This window comes from Bidens hawaiensis, unplaced genomic scaffold (genome assembly GCF_021521415.1).
Source record: "Bidens hawaiensis isolate Kalapana, Puna unplaced genomic scaffold, B.hawaiensis_p1.1 tig00002866_1, whole genome shotgun sequence".
NCBI lineage: Eukaryota > Viridiplantae > Streptophyta > Magnoliopsida > Asterales > Asteraceae > Bidens > Bidens hawaiensis.
Window position 1 is genome coordinate 2,101,489 of NW_027491154.1, and position 7,333 is coordinate 2,108,821.

The following is a 7,333-nucleotide window of genomic DNA, read 5'->3' on the forward strand; positions in this document are numbered from 1 at the left end:
TTTAAAAAAATTATATTACAAATATGTAACACGAATATTTTGGCATAAATGTATAATAATCAATTAGTTATTAATTAACAAATGATCTATGCCAAATTTACAGTTTTGGGCCAACTTTCTTTTTTGTGGCCCAAAAATTTTGAGTCGAAAAAACAATTTTGAATGGTTTTCAAAAATTCAAAAACCGAAGTATCGATTTTTTGTTCGATCTTAGCAAAAAAACGAATAAAACTAAATCATGCACACTCTTAAATCTTGGTATTTAGTTTGTATAGTCTTAACTAACCAATTCATAATATACATATATTATATGTATTAGAAACATTTGAGCTTTGAAGTTAAATACGTGCGAAAAATGCTACGAAAAATTTAGATGACAACGTAAGATGCTTAAAGCTTATAATATCAATCATCAAAACAAAAGAACAATGTTGCACAAAATGCTATGAATATGCAATATGTTTTGGGTAGACTTGCTTCACTTTCAACTTCTAATATAATTGTAAGTTATTCGCATGCAAATTATTAGACGAGCTAACGAGCAACCACAAGATTCGCCTTTAAACGAGCTAATTAACAGCCACGAGTTTCTAATCATATGGATCATACAAAGAATGCGATAAAAAAGGTGCCATATTTTTAGTATTTAAAAAAATGGATAATAGGATAATACATAATTCACACTTATTTTCCATTTGCTCTTAATGGAGGGCTTACGGTTTTTAATTTTCAGCTTATAATGTATTTAAGTTCATGCCTTAAAGTCATATTCCCAGCAAAAGTAGAGTACCTAAACCGCAAATTATGTTGGTCCATCGGGACTCAATGTGGTACGACCATGTACTACACAATTACCCAACCATTGATACAAGGTAAACATGTCGTCATTGCATTCGATGCCTTCTCTGGGCATGTGACAGAGCTAGGGTTCCCACCAGTCCAAACACATGGTATTCTCGAAACCAACATGCTTACTATTCAAGACGACCTTTACATGATTGTTACAAATGGCCTACAGAATCGGACGCTCCAGCTATGGATCCTAAGACAAGACCATTGGATCAATCACTTCACCCCTCCTCCCATCCCTCGTATACCATAGCGTTTATGGTGCTCAATCACACACTACATGACAAATGGGAAGTGGTTTGTCATGAGTAACTCACGGACACTTTATGAAATCGATACTGATATGAGACCTCTTCGATATATCCACAGCGTCAACTCACTTGATGGTGGTGTAGGTGTCGTGTACTTGGAAACCGTTGTTGCACCGGCTATATGATGTCACTTTCTTCCCATGTTTAATGTAAGTCATGTGGTTTATGTTAAGATTTAAAACAAAACATGCATGAATTGTGAGGTCAGTTATTTTGCATTATTTGCACGTTATATATTATTTTTCGATCATTAGACTTCTGACCTCATGTATATTGTTTTGGACGGCTTTGCAACCTCATATTAGTTCTAACATTGTTAAACATGATTTGATTAATGGCACAATGATATACATCTATTTATACATCTCGAATCCCGTGTAAAGTTATGTTTCTTTAATATTTTGAGTTCGTTTTAGTTCGAGTTTCGTTTATCTTTTATTATTTAAGGTTTTGAGTCAAGTTTTATCTATTTATTATGTTTTATATCTTTTGGTGTCTTGAGTGTGAAGCTCTAATTCTTTCTATCATATCATGTAAAGGTTAAGTTCGTCTTTTGTTCGTTTTGCTTGTCGATGATTACGTGATTGCTTCACTAATGTTTTGTTATGTTTTCATATATATGATGGCGTGGAGAAGCAAGGGAAACAAGTTCTAGAAGATTATCAATGTTACTTGGAGTTTAAGAAGAGATTAATCAAGATTTAATAAAGAATAATCAAGAAAAAACAACAAAAATCCGAAATTCCCTTTTTTAGGGTGTCGCCGCACGCGAAGGTGAGGGGCTATGGCGGCCGCGTGGCGCCTAGGGCCTTCTGGTCAACATATTTTGCAAGTCCAAGCCCATTATGCGTTCTATATATATATCTTTACACCCTAGCCGATTCTAAGTTTTTTCCAGCCGATTTTCCAAGGGTTTAAGCTAAGATTGAAGGTGTTTTGGAGGCTAGGAAGAAGGAGGATCATCAAGCTTTCGTACAAGTGTTCAAGGGTCGATTAAGACGGGTTCTCTCGTTCTTTATCTTTATTCTTATTCATTATATTTCATGATGTTTCTCTTTGTTTTTAAGACTTGTTTAGTATTGTTTTTAGTAATGATGCTAGGCTAGACTTCATGTCTACCTAGGTTTGATGAACATGTTTGAGACTTGATTCTTGCTTTGGACTTATGCTTTGATTATGGTTTCGTTTTATTAATAGTAAAAGACTTGATTTTGTTTACATGATACATATGAATGTTTATTATCTTGGTTGATTATTAATTATTGCTTCACATGAATCTTGCTTTCTATTGATTGTGTTCTTTAGATATTAGGGTTCATGTTTAATCATTACTAGGTGTTTTTGATTATTATGGTTGAATAGGCCTATTAGATCATAGAAGCTTATTAATCGTTAATTAGGATTTTGAATGTTTTGCTAAATTCCAATAGCTGTGAGGTGAGGAGTTGTTCATGTGTCTTGGTCAATTGCATGCTATGATAGATAGTGAAAATATTCTTGCTTATTGTGTTGATCCATGTTCATGATATCATGTTAAGTTTATCAAGTTATCTAGGGTTTAGTGTTTCGTAAGATTGCTTGCTTTAGATACTATTAATTAACCCTAATTGATGACTTTACGGAAATCCATAATACTGATTGCTTAATAATCTAATAATTGTTCTTTGGGATTTCGTTTGATTCAGTCAAGGGTCCTTAGGGTTTGTTAGATGAATATGTTTAGAAATCAGTTTCCATAATCATGTTATTTGTCCATTGCTTGATGATTGTTGATGCATGGGATTCTTACCTAGATAGATTCCTTCTCTGATTGCTTTCGATCTTGTGTTTAATTGCTTATTTCTCGTTTGCTTGTTTATTTGCTTTCTTAGTTTAATATTAGTTTAACCCCCCCCCCCTTTAAACGTTAATAATAAATAGTCGTGTCGTAAGTCGAGTCTAATCAGTTAATTAACGTAATTTATAGAGTCCTGTAGGTTCGATATTCCGGACTTACTTAGCTTTAGTACAATTGAGCGGTTCACTTGCCGGTGTTTTGTGTAGTTGAGTCTTAAGTCTAGTTTTTATTACTTGTTAGTTTAGTTAATATTTAATTGACTATTTTAAGCACATCACACAACAACACTATATGAGATTGCGGTCGTCACCAACCCGTTAGGACACATTCAATCCTGTATGTTGCTTAATAATCATTAACCCCATAAACATACTTCCTTAACAAATATTTCACAAAACACAATACATCCAATATATATGCATAGGTCAATATTTTAGTGTGCAACCCCACATAAAAAATCCAACAAACCATATGCATATGTGGCAACACGTTCTCAATGATAACCCATTACGCAACACATCATGCACTACAAACCAATATGGGGGGATAATTTGCGCGAACCCGCAGCAACGCGCGGGCACTTTTGCTAGTGAGTGATGAAAATCATAGGGAAAATAAGTCTTATCACCATCCCACATCAGCTGAGTGAAGAAAACATATATGAAAGGACTGCCTATATAAACAGCGGCCCAAGAAGAAGAAAAACATACCTTTCTCGGCCTTTTGGCTAAGATCAAGTGTAGTATCTGTTCTTATCAGTTTAATATCTGATATGTGAGCCATCGGCTCACTTGATATTAATCTTATTTTTTATGGGGGAAGACCTGTCAAAGTAGCTTGCTGCTTGGGTCTTCATTTGTCGCCTTGGTCTTACACTACCACCGAGGCCTGGCGCACCCCTCCAAACTAAAGTTAAGTTTTGATTTTGTGTGACTTTATTTAATGGTGTGTGTTAATCGTAAGAGTTGGGTTGTCTGCTATGTTATTAATGTACCTAAATAGGATATTTGATAAATGCATTTTAAATCAACTTTAAGCTGGCTACTTTGCTGTCCTGCCAGTATGATTTACTATAGCTTGTATCGAGTCAATTAATATATTATTATTATTACTGCAGAAGATTTATTCTTTCAGTATCTTTTTCATGTAATTTGTTTGTTGTTTTCAATTCTTTCTCATGGAAGAAACTTCCCAAATTCAGTATATACGTGCAGCAATTGGAATGCGTTTATGCATCTGTTTTAGTTGTTTTAGTTGTTGACTGTTGACATGAATGTTAATAATCAGCAACTTATGTTGCTTATGCCTATTATATATGACTTTGTTTTCAACTTTTATGTAGCCGTAGATGTATCTGTTGTAGATTTAACAGTTATTTTCTTATTGTAATTTTTGTAGATAATTGGTGTTAAGGATGTAATTAGAAGTAAGGACAGGTTGTGAGACAACTGTGAAAGATGGATATTGTGACGAGGTTAAGGACAATATTAAGCTAATTCGTTAACCACCCTTTTTTACTTCTTTATATGTGTACTCCATTTTCTTGAGAGTGCTTTTCTTCTTAGAGCATATAAGATGCAGATGGATGAACTGAGGCAAATATATGAAGAATTGCCAAAATTTTTAGAGGAGGTACCATAATTCCTATTGCAAATTGTTTCTGAATATCCAACATGGTATTATGATTTTAACAAATGTTTTTATTTAGTCTACGTTGGAACTTGAAGCAAAATTATCAAGTTACTTTGTGTATGCATATTTTCTTCAAAAATAACACAATATTAAGTATGAACTAGTAAGTTTCAGGGTGAAGGTATATGGATGATCATGCCAGAATGAATCAAGTTCGTTCCCTTTAGTCCTTTATAGACAGATTTGGATTGTTGATTAATCGGCAATCCATTGATGAACACTCTATGCTCTTTGCAGTTTATTAGACATTCATCGGTATTAATTTAAAAAATCTCTGTAGGCTAGTTTTTATAGATATAAGATATTAATCTGCATTACTTGTGTCATATCATGTAACTCTGGGATGAAAACTCAAAGGAGAAAGGTCACTCTCAATCCCTCCCACATTGGTTGAGTGAAGAATGTATGTGTGAAGGGAGCGCCTATACAATTAGCGGCCCAAGAAGAAAGAAGGCATACCTTTCTCGGCCTTTTGGCTAAGATCAAGTGTAGTATCTGTTCTTATCAGTTTAATATCTGATATGTGAGCCATCGATATTAATCTTATTTTTTATGGGGGAGACCCGTCAAAGTAGCTTGATGCTTGGGTCTTCATTTGTTGCCTTGGTCTTACACTACCACCAAGGCCTGACGCACCCCTCCAAATCATAGTCAATATTTTTGTTTGTTTGTTAGTTTATATTGAATGACAAGTAACTTCATTTTAATCTGTTATTTATAGTGTAAATAAATATTGTTGAAGAGTATTGAATTATTTTCCTAAGCATGGTAACCCTGGACTTTTTAGTGTTTGGTTTTCATACCATTGCTTTAGTTAGTTGTCTGGCTATGAAACGACTTTCAAGTTTAATCGGGTGCTTCTTGCATCTCTATGGAGTTAGCTTATGTACATGAATTGATTAGTTACTCTATTTTACTGTTGTGATCCCTCTACTCAATTGCAATAAACCGATATATATTGTTACTTCCTCTTCTAAGTATTAGTTGTCTAGATTAATATTAGGTAATATGGATGAATGATTCCCAGTCCAGTTTTAAAAATTAGAATTTGATTTTTTATTATTTTTGTAGGTAATTGGTGTTATTTATGTAAATAGAAGTAAATACAATGGTTACGAGACAACTGTGAAAGATGGTTTTTATGATCAGGTCAAGACGTGCATTACTATTGGCTTCAGCGTCCACCCATTTTACTTCTTTATATACCTGTTCCATTTTCGAACAAAAGTGTTCTTCATAATAAGATCCGGCTGGATGAATTGAGGCAAATATATGAGTAATTGCCAGAAATTTGGAGGATGTGTGCATTAATTCCTGTTACAAGTTGTTTTCTCTGAGTATCCAGCATGCTATTCTGATTATACAAATGATTATTAAGTCAACAACGGAAAGTGAAGCAAGGTTATCATGTAACTATGTCTAGAGACAGATTGCTGCTTCCACAAGTTGTTTACACAAATAAAATAGGTTTGTTACACACTTAGACTTCTTATCATGTTTGATACTCTATTGCGAGCGTAGGGAAGACGCTATGATCCCTATATAGATTCTCACATTCCTTTGGATTCCATATGTAACAAATGGATATAAGTTAGAATCATGACCGGAATGTGCTCACTGATAGAGGTTACCTGTTTAAGTTAAAACATAGTTGGATTTGTCGGGTAGATAAGGGTTTTTGGAAAACTGAAGTGCAAAATCTAGTTCAGACTGTTCGGTCTTCCTAGCAAAATGCTAGCTTTGTAGTTTTGTTCTGTGGCGTTGTAATATATATGTATGTATCCTACTCAAGTTTCATTCAACAATAACACCATGTTAAGTTTGAAACAGTAAGTTTTGGTAAAGTTATAGAAGAGGCAAGAATGAATCAAGTAAGGTACCTTTAGTCCATAAACGATTATACGATCCTATTATATTAATCAGTTTATTATTATTATTAAAGTTTATCTTTTATTTAGTTTTCATTGTATTCAAATTATGTTTCCTTATTGTTTATCTTTTTCTATTTTTATGTCTTTTGTTTTCCTATATATTGTAATCTCTTTTATGAAAAAAGAAGAAAGAATTATTATTTTGGGTCTCTTTTCTCTTCTTCTTTTATGTTCTTGGGAGATAGACGGTTGTCTCGAATAAACCGTAACAATTGGTGCTTTCATTGAGTCTTAGCCTAGATGGCTTTGGAAGAACTCTTGTGGGAGCATCCACGATTACCTCTTTTTACTGGATCTAATCCCGCCCTATGGATCTCTCAAGCTCAACGATATTTTCTCTTTTACGCTATCTATGGCGACGAGCGGTTTCCCTCTGTCATTGAATCATTCGATAATGAACCATTCTGGTGGTTCAATGGTTGGCTTCGGAGTTCAGACTTCCTCACCTGGGATGATTTCACTACATCAATGCATACTCAATTTCACGCTAGTTCCGTCAATGCAATTGCAAAGTCTGATCATGAAACCATTATTAAGAAGGAAGTTACTCAATGATCGGAGGATATGACCTTAAGTGGGCATGCAACTAGTAATTATAAGCAATAAAATTGTAATTTGATGGTTAATAAAAATGCCAATCAAATTTATAACAATACAATTAGCTTGTTGGCGCCAACACCATTCAAAGGTGCAATAAAGCGACCCGTGTTGCG

At 34.1% G+C, this 7,333-nt stretch overlaps 1 non-coding gene and 1 pseudogene across 1 annotated transcript; both read left to right on the forward strand.

Annotated features, from left to right (window-relative positions):
- Positions 1–3,703: 3,703 nt before the first annotated feature.
- LOC143621568 (U2 spliceosomal RNA) lies at positions 3,704–3,899 on the forward strand. Its single transcript, XR_013151562.1, has one exon. It is a non-coding gene; the product is annotated as a U2 spliceosomal RNA (small nuclear RNA).
- Positions 3,900–5,144: 1,245 nt separating this feature from the next.
- LOC143621562 (U2 spliceosomal RNA) lies at positions 5,145–5,330 on the forward strand (annotated as a pseudogene).
- The last annotated feature ends 2,003 nt before the right edge of the window (positions 5,331–7,333 follow it).